The sequence below is a fragment of the Aptenodytes forsteri genome, unplaced genomic scaffold (genome assembly GCF_000699145.1).
Source record: "Aptenodytes forsteri isolate BGI_AS27 unplaced genomic scaffold, ASM69914v1 Scaffold73, whole genome shotgun sequence".
NCBI classification, from domain to species: Eukaryota; Metazoa; Chordata; class Aves; order Sphenisciformes; family Spheniscidae; genus Aptenodytes; species Aptenodytes forsteri.
Window position 1 is genome coordinate 3,497,945 of NW_008796215.1, and position 16,770 is coordinate 3,514,714.

Sequence of the window (16,770 nt, forward strand, 5' to 3'; positions counted from 1 at the left end):
GCAGGGAGGTTGGACTAGATGACCTTTAAAGGTCCCTTCCAACCCAAACTATGCTATGATTCTATGATTATATAAAAATAAGGAAAGGAAGCATTTACCACATTTACTGTGTGCACAGGAGCTGCAATATCCAAGGCCCTTGCCCCTGCTGCAGCATGAGAAGACCAGGCTTGCTGCTGCTGTATTTGAGGGTGGGCTTGGGAGCTGCTTCCCGGAGGATTGTGCCAGTGGGAAGCAGATGCCATCCTCCCCAGGGGACAGCAGGATGAGGAAGTACAGCCCTGCCGGGGTGTCTCCCCCACCTTTCCATTCCAGCTCTGCTCCTTCCCCTCCCCATTCCACTTCCCAAGTCAGGAACAGTCTGGCTCTTGCACCTCACTGTGGGAAGACAAACCCGACTTAGGCTGCAGAGCTCAGAAGACTTGAATGGCTCTGTGTGTACAGAAATTGAAGAAGTACGTTTACTCAGTTTACGTATAAGTATAGATCGAAACCAGGAGGTTTCGATATCTGTTTCCTGCAGCTGTCCAGCCACTTATACAACCTTAAGGCTAGGATTTACCATTCAGTCAAAATCCTTGTCCTAGATATTGCTTCACAGCACTGTCAAGTTATCCCCAGGCAGATCCTATTCAAGTACAAACCTTGTAGCCCAGTCCCACAAGGGTTCCCCATGATTCATACCTTAATCTGGTATTCGCTTTTAAAACTCCTCCAGAGGACTGCTGATCCCCAAAGTTAACTTCAGAAAGCACCTGGCAAGGTAAAGCCATCTCCCCACCAGACAGTGAACAGAACCTGGTAACAGCCGGCATGGCATTAAACAGGAGACAAGCCACTACTGGCAGTAAATACCTGTCTGGGTATCTCAGTGCATTACTGGTTTATACACTGCAACTTATATTTTATATAAGCACGATGCGAAGTGTTAGTCATACTTTATACAAAACAGGAAGGGGAATCACATGTGCAGTTGATACTAGTTCTTTACAGAGTCTGTAACAGGGGCCACTTAATTCTGTGTTAATAATGGTGTGTCAGCCTTCGGCTTTGGCTTAGGAGATGCCATGACAAAGAGTTTCCTTGCTATTCAGTGAGCTTCTCGGTTGTCCTAGTTACAGGATTTTATTAGATTTCTCAGGTCTACAAGAAAATCTGAGCGACTTCATCAAACTTTGAAATTAGCCCTGCTCTAAGCAGGGAGCGTGACTAGATGACCTTCTTCCCCCATAAATTCTTCTGTGATTCTAAAATGGTGACGGTTGTGAAAAGGAGAGGAAAAGGAACAATAGTACATTTCAAGGATAAATTCAAACAAATTGGGACTTACCAAAAGGTCTTGTTGAAGTCTCTTCAGAGAACACGTCTCCCTCTAGGGTATCAGGCAGAAACCATTAAACTAAGTTCAGCCTCACACAATGTGTGTGAGGTTGGTTTAATTTAAACCCTCCTAGGGCCGTGACATGAGGGATCTCTCACTCTCAGCAGGGACAGGCCCAGAATATAAAATCCAGGAGTCTTTGTGCTTGCTGGTGACTCAGCTAAGGATGCTATTTCCTCTAGGTGTTACATATAGCTTGTGATTAAGCGGCTTTCCCCTGAGAAAACTTTTCAATGGAATTACTGCTTCTATTTTCATTGAAAAAGTTTCTTTGAAAAGTTTTACGTGTTGAAAAAGTTTTAGGTTTTGAAGAACATTGAATTAACTTTTCACTTGCCAGAAGCCATTTTCTGTGAAAAATGTCAACCTGCTTCCAATGCGAACTGGGCATTTTATTATTTTTATTTAGACTTTTAAATGTATTTTAATGGCACTAATTATATTAATTATATACTTTATATATTATATAATAATAATTGAGTTTATGTTCATTGCGGTTTATAGAATTATGGTATATGTCATAGCTGGAGCAGAGTGCAGCCTGTGGGATACTGCAGGTGATAATCAGAGGGCATTTATGGAGGGGAAGAGGAGGAGAACCAACTAGTTTTGGGATGGAGCTTAATACATTTCCTAAAGATATAATGTGATGACGATGCATGCAAAGTCAAGGTCCCAGGACTCCCTCCAGACTTAGGCTCCCATGTTTCATCCCTCTCAGCATGACAGGTGAGAGTCATGTCCCGTACTGCCCAGGTGGGAAGCGCTCAGTTGTTGCAGAGTAGTCTCACAACTAATGCAGACCACAACGCCAAGCGTTTCATTCAGCTCACACTAAGGCAGCAGGACTACGCAGTATTCTGCTGCACAAGGTTTTGCTTTGTATTAAAGTGCACAGCCCGAGCTTTGACCACTACACTCGCTCAAGGTCCCAGGATGGTTTTTCTTTGCCACATTCAATTTGCTAATCCAAACACTGACTGGACATTACTGTGGACAAACGGGCTCTGGGTTGCTTCGGCATCTGTATGTCAGCTGGCTGTAGTCTTCCCTTTCTCCATGGGCTGTTATTCAGTTGCTGGATCATACCCACCAGTTACTGGGCCTTCGGTGAGGGGGAGCTGACTTTCAGCAGCTTGTGCACGATCCTACTTATGAATCAGGCATTGTGCTTGCAAGACTTCTTTAGGAAACTTATTTGTGGGGTTAAATCCTGTAAACAGGAATTTATTGTACAGATATGTTGGGCTTTCCTGCGCGTCCAAAGAACCTAAGGAGAAAGGCCTGAAGCATAAGAAAAAAAGGGCTCTCCAAGAAACCATGCCTTCCTAATCTAACTGCAAACAGACTATGGCCCCAGGTTAGTGAAGTCTCTGCATCGAAATGCGAACTCGCCTGCTGTTTCCCCATTACAGGTTTAATCTTTGTTATTCCCCATCTTTTACTGCCATCTACTGGCTACGGCTGAATAGACTCATCGTTGGACCTGGAATAAACCCGTTTCTGTTTTACTCCATTTATTTAGGAGCCACAAGTTTTGATAAAACCATTGTTTCTGCTGGCCTTGGAAGGCTTCTCTTTCTTTCCGTTTTAAACCTCTTTGATTCCCTGTTAGCTTTTCAGCACAGATATATCATATTGAGTTACTGGTGGAAAAAAAAAGAAAGGCTTTTTTGGCTTAAAAGGGAAGAGGAGGTGCAGGCAGCATAGCAGCCTTTCTGCATGTGACGACTCTCCTCGCAGGATTCCTGCGTGAGTTCAGAAATTCCTGGGAAGGAGTAAGGAAAAGGGCTAGCTGTGTAGAGCAGGGGAATGGGATTTGCTTTAATAGGAACTGGCTCGTTTTTTGTTACCTCAGACAATGCTGAATATGTGATGTTTTCAGAGGAAGGTAAATTCCGTCACCACCTCGCATCTTCTTGTAGCAGTGGAGTGGAGTGAAGGGGAATGTCCCTCATGTTCATGGGGATGGCTGGGATCCACCCTCAAAATTTTATAATCACAAACCATCAGAGGCTGGGGCAGGAGGGCTGAATTGTTTCTGTCAGCAGGGTCCCTCGTGCAACACACAGCACTTCATATCGCATGGAACAGCAGTGCACCAACAAGGGACCCGCAGAGAGGGCTTTTGGAATGGATTAACTGAGAAATGCAGCACTTGTGAAATGGCAAGCTCGGGCTGTATTTGGGGAGAAGTCATGGCTAAAGAAAGGATATGACAATCCAGAAAAGCCAAGTATTGCATTTCATAACGCAGCACTTGTGAAATGGCAAGCTCAGGCTGTATTTTGGGAAGAAGTCATGGCTAAAGAAAGGATATGGCAATCCAGAAAAGCCAAGTATTGCATTTCAGCATTTTGAAAACAAAGAATTTTGATTTTTTGTTCTGAGGCAAGGCTTTTGTTTGAAAAACCCCACAATGCTCCTGAAGTTTAATTTAAAACAGGGCTTTATAAAAGGGGCCAAAATGCATCCTGAGAGTCAGTCCCAGAGCATTACAGTTTTGTGGCTTAACCTGCAGCCAGGGCTAGCAAAATGGCTCCAAGAAGCACCTCGAAGCTCTCTCAGGTGAAGGAAAGCAACCATCTCCTTGGACAACAGCATCCTGTGGTGTGCCTCTCTTTATATGTGCTGTCAGGCAACAACATCATTCAGGTATTGGCTGGTCATCACTTCAGGAAACTGGCTGCAGGTAATGTAACTCTCTAATTAGTGTCTTGTAAATGATCAGATAGGCATTAAGTCAGGCAGAAATCATTCAGAAAAGGTCAATGCTTTGATTTTTGCTGTTGACAAAGGGAAGCAAGATTGGATGGATTTTTATTATGGTTGGCCCTTGATGGATTTCTTCTTCTCTCCTCTAACATGCAACCATCAGGTAAGCCCACCTGAATGCACCAGCACTCCTGGTGTCAGAACAGAACAGGAGAGCAGGCTCCAAATCCAACCTCTTCCACGTTGGTGCAACACAACCTCCCAGAAAAGCAGCCTTGCTATCTTGGGCTGTCAGTCCGCTGGGAGCTGTTGGGAGTCCAATAGCATTTAGCTCATGCTGCAACTTAGACAGGAGGCATTCCTGGAGCATATGCATTTCACAGGGTACCATAAATGCCTAGTGAAAAGGCACTGTATTAGATCACACCTTAGACACTTCTCTTCTCACTTGGCAGAGCAGGATTCCTCTCTACAATCTATTCTTTGGAGCTCTGGTTTGCTTTAATGCAACTTAGGTTTAAATTAAATGGGATTTTTGCCACTTGCTTTTATGAATAAAGTATTGAACCACTTAGCTATCAGCATGTCTTCTTCTGCCACCTGCCTGCAGATACTTGCTCCGCAGTCCCGGATAATTTTTCTTTATTCCAGTACTTTCTTTCCTAATTATAAACCTTTTGCACTGGCTCAGACAATTCCCCTCTTCGCTTGCCACTTTTAACCTTTAAAAAATCTTTAATGACTTGCCATAAACCCTTGAGTTGACTATGTTCAACATATCTCCCAACCCATTTTCCCTGTAGGCATGTGCAGTCATATGCTACATTAGTTATTGGGACCAGGCTCAGAGAAAAAGGAGAAAGCTTGTTTCAGAAGAGCAGGCCCCAGACTTAAGCATTGAATCACAGTGTCCAAGACTGCTTTGACATATACTTCCTCCACGGAACTCCCTGAGGACAAGAAAGAAAAAAAGCTGATGGCATACTCGGGAGTGGAGAAGGAATTTATTAACTCTGCGGTCTTCGGTCACCATGAGAGGCAAAAGGAGAATCCAGTGCCGTACGCAGATGTCACAGCATTCTTCATCTTGGTATAGCACTTACATATAATGCACTTTCTACAAAGTGCATGGGTAGAGGATACTCCTGGGTGGAGAAGTGTGTTATTTACTTGTGGTTTAACCTGGCAGGCAGCTAAACACCACGCAGCTGTTCACTCACTCCCGCCTACCCGCCCCCACAGTGGGATGGGGGAGAGAATCGGAAAAAAAAAGTAAAATTCGTGGGTTGAGATAAAGATAGTTTAATAGGACAGAAAAGGAAGGGGGGGGAAATATACAAATAATATACAAAATAAGTGATGCACAATGCAATTGCTCACCACCGACCGATGCCCAGCCAGTCCCCGAGCAGCGGTCACCACCCCCCGGCCAACTCCCCCCAGTTTATATACTGAGCATGATGTCCTATGGTATGGAATATCCCTTTGGCCAGTTTGGGTCAGCTCTCCTGGCTGTGCCCCCTCCCAGCTTCTCACTGGCAGGGCATGGGAAGCTGAAAAGTCCTTGACTGGTGTAAGCACTGCTCAGCAACAACTAAAACATCGGTGTGTTATCAACATTATTCCAAATCCAAAATTCCAATTCCTAAATCCAAAACACGGCACTATACCAGCTACCAGGAAGAAAATTAACTCTATCCCAGCCGAAACCAGGACATTACTTGATGTCAGAGGTCAGTTTAAATTCCTGTTACATTTTTTCACTCATACCCCCCTGATCCTTGCTGCCACTGTATTTTCCATAGTGATATGAAGACTATCATTTTAGAAAAGATTACAAAGGCAGTCGATGCTCATGACTTCAGAAATAACCATGAAATGCAAGGGAAAGACCATTTCCAAGAGATATGCTGGAGGACACAAGAAGATTGTTCTCATGTCCCCTAGGGAGCGCAGCGTGTTCTGCAGCTCTCCGTTACTTTCTCACCTTGACGCTTCTCTCTGCTGTACTGAGCTGAGCTGCTCACGCCGAGCCTCTGCCTGGGGTTTGATCTGCAGCTCCCCACCTTAGCACGATCAAGGCTCCCCATAGATCTCTGGTGGCTACTCTCAGTTCACCCTTGTCTTCCCTGACCGAGCAGGGGGTAATGAGGGGTTCTGCCAATCTGAGTTTTTGTTTTGTAGTGCAGGCAAATGCACGTTCGCCTGTGACCTAAGAAAGGATGTGCTGGGTATAGTTCTCCCTGTGTGTGGTCTCTGTGTTATATGTGCAGTCGAATTTGTGAATGTGTGGTTTGTGGTGTGTGTATGTGGCTGAGGAATGGTTTTCTGAGTTGAAATTTAGGTACTGTGTTCTATACTTGTTTGTCACTATAACACAAATTACAACTTGCAAAGTCCTTTGCCAATGTAGACATCTTGTTCCTTTGCCTTCTCACAGAGCCGACAGCTGGCTGTCATCCAGTCTTTTCAAAATGGTAAATAAACAAAGATCCGGAAGCAAGCCGGTGTGACCGTCACTACAAAATTCAGTGCTCTCGTGAGCTAATTCCTTATCTTGATAACGTCCTTGCAGATATACTTTATACTCCATTAGAATAACACAGCCTATTGTGCATTTGCCTTATGTCACCTTAACCCACAAGACACCGCAAGAAGCCTTGGCTGGATCAGCTACACAAGCGAGCATCCAGAGAACAGCAATGGAGAGGTCTGACCCCACTTCTGCAGGACAACGTGCAGCAGGACACTGAGCCAGGGCAGTGAGTCGGCAGAGGCTCCCCAGACACCGAGCGAGACCAAGAACAGCTCTAGCAAGCACATGCTAAACTGTGTTCTCAGTTTCTTCATTAAAAGTCGTATTTGCATGGTAGAACAGTAATATATTTAAGCCTAGTCAGCTACTCAGTTTTTGACACAGTCGGGATCTTATCAAAACTTTGCAGATGTCAATCCAGCAACAGAAAGTTTTCCTTCACTGGCCGCTGGTCAGGTCCTTCATCTCTTAGCAAAGAAATTCTCATTCTTCAGCAGCAGCCGCTTTTTCTCAAGTTCATGTCTCAACTCTGGCCTGGAATCAGGTTCTTCATATCTCACAGATAGCCAGATAATAAAAATTATTTTGCTCGTAAGTTTTTCAGCATTTTACAACACACAAATCCTGATGGAAATCATTGACAGTCCTTTTAAGTCCTTCCATCTGGAATGATCCAAAATTGCGTATAAACAATAATTCTCGGGTACTTCAACCAGATTGGAAACACATCCTCTGTGTGGTAGAACACAGCAGTCCTAAGTGAATTCGATCCAACACTTCCCAGGATAGTGCCAAGCTACAGGTTATTTGGGGATGGATTGTTCTTCATTTGCCATGCTGAAGCAGTGTATATACTGTGCTGAAGCAGGTGTACCGACTACCTACATACTCATTTAACATAATCAAATGGATTCTTTGACAATTTTGAAGTATTTTGTTAATTTCATTTTGCCTAAAATTATTAATGAATGTGATCTCAATTCACAGCATTCTCTCATAAATTGTCTACTGGAAAATTTTTTTCCCAGGTTCAACATCATGTTTCTCAGAGTGGGCTGGGAGATGCTTGCAGGACAACATGAAGATCAAGGAACAATGACTTCCGGAACCTTTGTTACTTTCCTACCACAGTAACTTTTTTATATTTTCCAAGATAACCTTCCACAGCTTTAATGGGAAAGATATTCTTTACTTCCCTCTTACGTCAGTACTCTAAAGTTTCTGGACACAGGTTGGTGGAGCAGCATTTTGCATTTGACTGCTGTACCCTGCAGATATTTAGTCTATAAACCGGTTTGATTCCTTCTAGATTAAAGGATTTACAAGACTATCAATACTTCCCATTAAAGTCAGTGTAAGTTGTTTTTTCTTAATAAAAGCCTTCCAAAAAAAACCCCAAACAACTTGCTGGATTTTGTAAAACTGCCTTCAATCCAATATTAAAAATGTTACTTGAGAAGTAGCTGTTGACAATATAAACTACAATGTAAAAGTAATTGAGATCAATCAATCCTCTACATTTTAGATCCAACCCTACACTTAGGGTTTAATTCCAAGCCAATTTTTCCACTGACTCGGTGGATCAAGTGCTACCTTTTTTAGCTTATGATTTTCTGACTTTTTAAACTTGCTTTTGTAAATAAATGTTATAACTTTAATTTTTCAGTAAGGTAGGTAAGTAGAGAGTTTCAGTGACCTGCCTGTTCTAGGTAGATCATTTATCATCAATTTTGTGACAATGTCAACACAGGCACAGGGTGCAGTGAAGATAAGGTCCCAATTACACCAGGGTGTGTATAAGAGCACATTGAAGGACCATTTATAATTTGAAGAATTTATGGTTTAAATTCAGGGTTAAGGCCCAATAAGTCTCTTACTTGCCCAGCTAGACCTGGGAAGACCAGAGTTTTCCATTTTAAAGGAAATTCTGCAGCTTTAAATGTCCTTCTAAAATCAGGAGCGAAAGGAATATTTATAGATTTCTGTATTTTATAAAATATATCCCCAGAAAAATAGTTTACTGTAAAACCCCCCACATTTCAACATTACTTTTGTATTACATAAAATAATTTCAGTACACGAAATCATTTGGAAATGCTATATTGAAATGTTAGTTTCTGCAATTGTTGAAACAGAACCTTTCCACTTTATTGAAAGGTGTTATCTCAATTTTTTCCAGAAAATACAATTACAGAAATTGACTAGTATCTGCGAAATGCTTCCGCTTTGGTGAACACATTTTCTAATTACAAAACCTGTTAGCTCAATTTGCTCTTTGAACTAGCCTATTGGATCAGTGTGTCCTGTTACAGACAGGTGAATGCAGCCACCTTGCACATCATCCACTCTATAAAATCTTCAGAACTCCTGTTTTCCCCTCAGATTTCTCAGTAAAGCCTGAGGCCCCTAAAGAGCTACTTTGTAAGTAGAAAATGTTATTTGTATCCATAAATCATCAAATACACTCTACCTATCTAATCTAGAACTCTTATGGCATACTCTTGCCAATTCCAAGCACTCAAAATTTGCTGGGGTTGGTTTAAAATCATGAAATTTTTAGAACAATGACGAATTTTAGCTCTTCTGATCTGTCTTTCGGTATTTAAGCCTTAAACAGTACATTTCAAGACCTCGTCCGCAGCCAGCATGGAGTAAGCAGGTTCTGCACAAAGAAATGAAAGCACAGATTTTCAGGTTATCACAGGACTCCAGAGGCTAGGATTGTAAAAGACAGCCCCGCAAATAAAGGTGATACTTGTTATAAAAATCATTAAGTATTTGATCTTTAGGAGCTGCACAACGTCATGCAGGTTCCTGGTGGATTCAGAAGATGGAGCTGGGTGCCTAGGATGCCCACACAGAGCATGGGAGGGATTAGTCACCAAAGGAGAGAAATTCACAGGACACGATGAGCAACGACCTACGCTCACAGGTGGGAAACAGTGAGGTAAGAGGTGGGGTTCAAACCCAACCCCTCCAAGGAGGCCAGGCTGCCGCCCTGGCACTGCAGCGAGACATCTCCTCTCACTCGGGATCTGCAGGAGCAACCTCCCCTGAAGCCAGGGGCATAAAATAGCTCCATAAAATAGCTCCCATGCTCCTATGCCACATGTCCCAGCCTCACACAAGTGTCTCAAGTCCCACCCAACTTGTAAAAACAGTAAGTTCCCTGGAAAAGAAATGCATGTATGTTCAAGGCAGCTACCCAGAATCAGCAGATACTTGAAAACAGTAATATTAATCTCGTTTTGCCTCTGTTCCCCATCCCCGGAATGGAGATGATAATCCCAGCTGTTTGCATATGGTGCTGGATAAAATACATTCATCAATGCTTGTGATCCATGGGTACGTAACACTAAAAGCCCCACAGGATCCCAAAGAAAGAAGGCAATGAATAATTCTGCATCTACTCTAAGGGTTATATAATACACATTAAATAATAGCTTGAGCTGCACATCAAGTAAGGAGGATGAAAGGGACTATTGAAAAACAGCTCCTTTGCTGAAAAAAGGCAGGATCCTGTGGGAAGAGGAATATGTGATCATATAATTAAGAAATGTATAATTATCCCTACACTTAAGGGGGCTGAACTTCAAGTTTAGAGGTAACCTCATTCCTCGTATTTCTTAACTTTTGCTTGCTTAACTTTGCAGCTTTACTGTCTTTTGTCGAATGGGTTTCAGTTCCCTTCCAGAAGTAAAACAGCAATAAACCCCAGGCTGGGGAACAGCGCTTTTGTCCCACAGAGCCACTCGGACTAACCCGAGCGAGAAGCAGGTCTGGCTCTCCAGGGCTTCAGCTTGGATGCCTTCCACTTGGGGAGCCAGAGCAGCAGCAGGCAAAGCACATGGAGTACGAATCAGAGGGATATGAAACACCCATCGCCAGGCCTTTCTGCTCTCTCTCGTCCACTGTTTTATCTTGGCTTCTGTCCCCAGTATTTCATCCCTGGATGTTTCAGTCCCTGGTCTTGCATTCGGCGAAGCCCATGCTCTCCAGCCATCCTCTGCTTCCTGCCTTCGTTACAACTTTGGCAGCAGGAGGCACACAGAAGAGCACCGATGGGATAGTCTTGTCTCTCCAAACACCGGTGACTGGTGCCACAGTGACCCAGAAGAACCGCAATTGCAAGGGTGACCTGCTCGGCCATCCCCGGCTGGACTGTCCCGTGGTGCTTGTGCAGGAATGACAGACACGGGGTTCAAACAGCAGGCAAGAGCTGGAGCATGCTCGGCACACCTCCAGATGGCACCTCCAGATCATTTCTCTACTGAGCATGTGCTAATGATATTTTTTCAGAAGTTCATTACTTGGTGAAATTTGATTGCTAGTAGTTTTGAGGGGTGCTTTTTGTTCTCCCCCCAAATAGGAACTGTAAAACACATACCTCTATCACAGCTAAATTTTAACGTTCCATTCAAAAGCACAGAGCCACTGTAACTTATAAAGGCAAGTCTTAAAACAAATTCAAATGATGGAAAACAAAGCACTTTTTCTCTCATCTCATTGTCAGGACTGAGTATCTTTTGCTGAACTTTTCGAACAAGAACTACAAATTTCAGTCCAAGCTACCGCAGTTTGGGCAAGTTATGAGCAACTTAAACAGTGTGTTAGATTGATATTTCCACCGCCTGCAATGTCAGAAGAATGTTGTTGATGTGCTATGGACCCATTCATTAAGAAAGAGAGGTGTGAAAATAATTTTTAGAAATGACTAAGGCACTTGGAAAAAAAATGCATCTTCTGCAAACTGTTCATTCTGGGGGTGATAGCCGGGGTATGGGGGTCCAGGTGGTGTTCTCCTCAACCCTGCCGGTGAGGGAAAAAGGTGTGAGGAGGAGGAGGAGAAGACTATGTGTCAACAACTGGTTGAGGAGCTGATGTCAGCGACAGGGTTTTGGTTTCTATGACCAAGGGACCTTGTTTGAGGATCAACATCTGCTTGGGAGAGATGGGATACACCTCACTAAGCAGGACAAAGGCATCCTTGCCAGCAGGATGGCTGACCTGTTAAGAAGGGCTTTAAACTAGGCATGATGTAGGAGGGAGAGTCACCAGTAGCCCTGTGAGGGAGTGATGCACAGGGCTGACGAGCAAAGGGGCTGGGGAGATGTGAACAGAAGGGGACACAAAATCAACAAATCAAGGCTTCATTTGCATGTAAGCAAAGAAGTGCTGACAAGGCAACATTATGGAATAAAAACCCAGACCCTTTTTGGGGAGATGAGCATGCCAGGATGCCTCTCTGAAGTGCCTGTATGCCAATGCACACAGCATGGGGAATAAACATGATGAGCTAGAGATGTGCGTGCAGTTGCAGGGCTACAGTCTCACAGGGATCATGGAGGTGTGGTGGGATGGTTCCCATGACTGGAGTGTTGCAACGGACGGATACAGGCTCTTTAGGAAGGACAGGCCGGGAAGACCAGGAGTTGCCCTTTATGCGAGAGCAGCTGGAGTGCCTGGAGCTCTGCCTGGGGATGGATGATAAGCCCACACAAGAATGCGAGCAACACAAGGATTAAAGAGCAGACCAGTATGGGTGACATTGTAATGGGTGTCTGCTATAGGTTACCCGACCAGGAAGAACAAGCGGATTAGGCCCTGTACAGACAGATAGGAGCAGCCTCACGTTGCCAGGCCCTGTCCTCATGGAGGACTTTAGTCCTGGAGAGCAGCGATGACAACTTCCTGACACAAGTGATAGAGGAGCCAATGAGGACAGATGCTCTGCTGGACTGCATACTCACGGACAAGGAAAGGCTCACTGGGGATGTGAAGGTTGAAGGCAGCCTTTGCTGCAGTGACCATGAGATGGTGGAGATCCTGAGAGGAGGGAGTGGGGCAAAATGCAAGCTCACAACCCTGGAGAGAGACCAGACTTTGGCCTCTTCAAAGATTTGCCCAGAAGAGTCCCGTGACATAAGGCTCTTGAGGGAAGATGGGCCCAAGAAAGCTGGTTGATATTCAGCAATCACCTCCTCCAAGCTCAAGAGCTGTCCATCCTGACGAGCAGGAAGTCAGGCAAAAATGTGTGGATGAACTAGGGGCTCCTGGCCCACAAAAAGGAAAGCCCACTCAAACTTAAAAAGGAAGCATACACAGTGTGGAAGCAAGGATGCGTAACTTGAGAGAAATACAAAGACACTGTCCAAGCATGCAGGGATGAGGTTAGGAAAACCAAAGCTCGAAAGGAATTGAATCTGGTGAGGGGTGTCAAAGGCAACAAGGAGGGCTTCTACAAGTACATGGGTGACAAAAAGAAGATTAGGTAAAATGTGGGCCCACTGCTGAATGAGACCAGGGAACCTGGTGACACGGGACATGGAAAAGGCTGAGGTACTGAATCCACCTTTGCCTTGGTCTTTACTCGCAAGACCTGCCTTCAGAAATCCCGGGTCCCAGAGACCAGAGAAAAGTCTGGAGCAAGAAGATGTATCCATGGTGGAAGAGGATCAGGTCAGGGAATAATTAGGCAAACTGCACATGCATAAGTCCATGGGCCCTGATGGGATGCACCCACGAGTGCTGAGGGAGCTGGCAGATGTCACTGCATGGCAACTCTCAATACTCTTTGGTCAATCATGGCGACTGGGAGAAGTGCCTGAGGACTTGGAGGAAAGCAAATGTCACTCCTATCTTCAATAAGGGCAGGAAGAAGGACCCAGGGAACTACAGGCCCATCAGCCTCACGTTGATCCGTGGGAAAGTGATGGAGCAACTTATCCCGGAAACCACTTCCAGATACATGAAGGACAAGAAGGTGATTGGGAGTAGCCTGCATGGATTCACCAAGGGGAAATCATGTTTGACCAACCTGATAAACTTCTATAGCTTGGCAGACAAGGGCAAAACAGTGGATATTGTCTACCTGACCTTCAGTAAGGCTTTCAACACTGTTTCCCATAAGATCCTCACAGAGAAGCTGTTGAAGTGTGGGCTGGATGAGCAGACAGTGAGGTGGATTGAAAACTGGCTGAGCGGCTGGACCCAGAGGGTGGTGATCAGTGACACAAAGTCTAGTTGGAGGGCAGTAATTAGTGCTCTACCTCAGAGGTCAATACTGGGTCCAATCCTGCCCAACATCTTCATTAATGATCTGTATGATAGGGCAGTGTACCCTCAGCAAGTTTGCTGATGATACAAAATTAGGAGTGGCTGATACACCAGAGGGTTGTGCTGCCATCCAGAGGGACCTCGATAAGCTGGAGAAATGGGATGACTGGAACCTCATGAAGTTCAGTAAGAAGAAGTGCGAAGTCCTACACCTGGGGAAGAACAACCTCAGACACTAGTACGTGCTGGGGGCCACCCATCTGGAAAGCAGCTTTGCAGAAAAGGACTTGAGGGTCCTGATGGACACCAAGTTGAACATGAGCTAACAGTGTGCCCTTGCTGCAAAGAAGACTAACGGTATCTTGGGCTGCATTAGGAGGAGTGTTGCCAGCAGGTAACTCCTCCACACTGATGAGGCCACACCTGGAGTACTGTGTCCAGTGCTGGGCTCCCCAGTACAAGAGAGACGTGGACATGCTGGAGAGGGTGCAACGAATGGTCACGAAGTTCATGAAGGGACTGGAGCATCTCTCCTAGGAGGAAAGGCTGAGAGAGCTGGGACTGTTGAGAAGAGAAGGCTCAGGGGGATCCTATCAATGTGTATAAATACCTGATGGGAGGGTGCAAAGATGACGGAGCCAGGCTCTTTTCAGTGGTGCCTAGTGACAGGACCAGAGGCAGTGGGCACAAACTGAAACACAGAAAGTTCTCTCTGAACATCAGGAAACACTTTTTTACGGTGAGGCTGACTCACAGTAAAGAGAGGTTGTGGCGTCTCCATGAAAAGCCGTCTGGACATGGTCCTGGGCAACCGGCTCTAGGTGGCCCTGCTTGAGCAGGGGATTTGGACCAGATGACTTCAGAGGTCCCTTCCAACCTCAACCATTCTGTGATTCTGTCCTGTTCTAAACTTTATAAAATAGTTACTTACAACTAGTTGATAGGAAGTATTCAGGAAATGTAGAGATGCAGAAATTAGTGTCCACATGCAACAGTTACATTTTTTTATTACCCAAGCTGGTGGATTAATTTCTTCCAACATAATTTTTGAAAACAGAATGGATACTGAAGCAAAGGAAATGTATTACCAGTTGTCAGCAAGAAAAGGAAAAATGAGACTATAATTCTTACATTTTCTCATTATTAAAATAATTGAAAAAAATAGAGGAAAACATTGAAAATTTTCTACAAAGGAACGGAATGAAGCACAGTACATTTCCACAGCTTGTATACTGTAGTTTTTTGTTGAATAGGCTTTTCAATAAAACTCTAAAATTAACTTCAGGAAGAAAAATTAATTGACTTCATTGAAAATAAATTTGATGTCTCAAGTGCATGTCTGTGTCTGAATTTTGATAACGCATTTGACTTAGCATAATAAGCCTTCCTCTCAAAATTCATTCAAATGAGCATTCTCATAGAAATTTTTGCATACCCTGAAAATGTAAAAGGACACAAAGTGACATACTCTTAAAATAATAAAATTAACATAGAGTGGAGTTTTAAAAACTGTGGGACAAAAATTATTTTTTTGTTTCTTATGTGTACAGTGGGGTGCAATGATGAGAACTGTAATAATAATTTCCATCCAGGATTTAGAAAATGGTATAAGTAATTGAATTGGGAGCAGTGATGCCTGTGTGGGTGGAAATACCTCTGAATCCTCCAAAAGCATTTTGAATTTCAAAACAGCTCACTAGTTCGTCATCAGTCTCTTGCGTAGCTAAGCCTTAGCTAGTTTGCAGTTGTAGGAAGGTCCGCATCACAGTGTTGTAGCATCTTTTTCTTTTGGCTCTGACATCCGTCAAACCCAGGTTCAAGGTTCCTGAGGAGTTTCGGTAGGCGAGACCTCGTGCAGTTTAAACCATACCCCAAGGCATGCCTTCCCGGTGAACACTTCGTCCGAGACTGCTTTGGAGCTGATGTTGGCATTGCTACCCGAGGGACGTACCCTTCAAAGACCTTCGTTTTTGTTGTGAGAACTATCCAGGAATTGTCGAGAAGTGGAGATCAGGAGGGGGTAGAAAGCAAAAAAGAATCAGGATCTGACGCTCTTTGACTGTTCAGGTATACAGAGAAGCAAAACAAAACTTTAAGATCGAGAAGGCCAGGTGCATGAAGCTTCAGTTCAGGCATCCATCTCGTAGGGAAGGACGGACACAAGGCAGAGGCAATTAAAAAAATGATGGTGAGAGTATGGAATAAGGATGGGGTGCTAGTGCACAAACTGCAAAAGAGAGTAGAAACATCACCCAACCGACACTTAGGGAGGCTGTACAAATTCCCCCCCTCCTGAGGGAAGGACACGGAAAAAAGAAGAGGTGGGAAGGAAGGCGAGGGAGATGCAAGCGCAGTGGCAAGGAAACGAGGCAGCAGCGGGAGTGAAAACTGGATGTCATGGTGCAAACTGGAGGACACCACAGGAGAAAAAGCGCCGACGTGGAAAAGGTGACAAGGAACCAAAAAGGAGTGGCAACGCCAACACATCCACATCCGTGCCCACCGACACGGCTGTGCCCCAACACACCCCCCCACCCACCGGCACGCTGATGTCTCCCACAAAACGCACGTGCACCCACACCCCAAAAATGCACGCTCCCCTCCAAAGCACACGCACACGCTCACCCGGCTGCACACCCCTGTGCACGAACCAGCCGCAGTCACCCACGCAGGTGTAGGCGTGCAAAGCAGTGGGTGTGCAGCACGCAGCCACGCTCACCCACGCGGGTACCGACTAACAGTTCGGCCTCGCCGGGCTCCCACGCGCCGCTGCGTCCGCTCGTTACGTATGTATCTATACATACGCGCCCGTGCGTAGGGGTACGCCGGTGTGTACCCACAGACACGGATGTGCGTGCACACGCGGGGCGCTCAGCTCCACGCCGCCCCCGCGGGCAGGCGCACGGGCACGCCCCACGCGCGTACACACACTCCTGTATACACACGCGGCCACGTATATACCCGCACAGACGCGCACGCACAAACGGCCGGAGCGCATCCACCCACTCACCCACCCACTCACTCGCCTCCCATGCCATGCCATGCCATGCCATGCCGGGCCGGGCCGGGCCCAGACAGCCCC

General features: G+C 45.2%; 1 protein-coding gene across 1 annotated transcript in view; it reads left to right on the top strand.

The window, feature by feature from the left end:
• The window catches only part of YBX3 (Y-box binding protein 3), a 78,055-nt gene that overhangs the window by 32,314 nt on the left and 28,971 nt on the right, over nt 1–16,770 (top strand). The window lies entirely within an intron of this gene.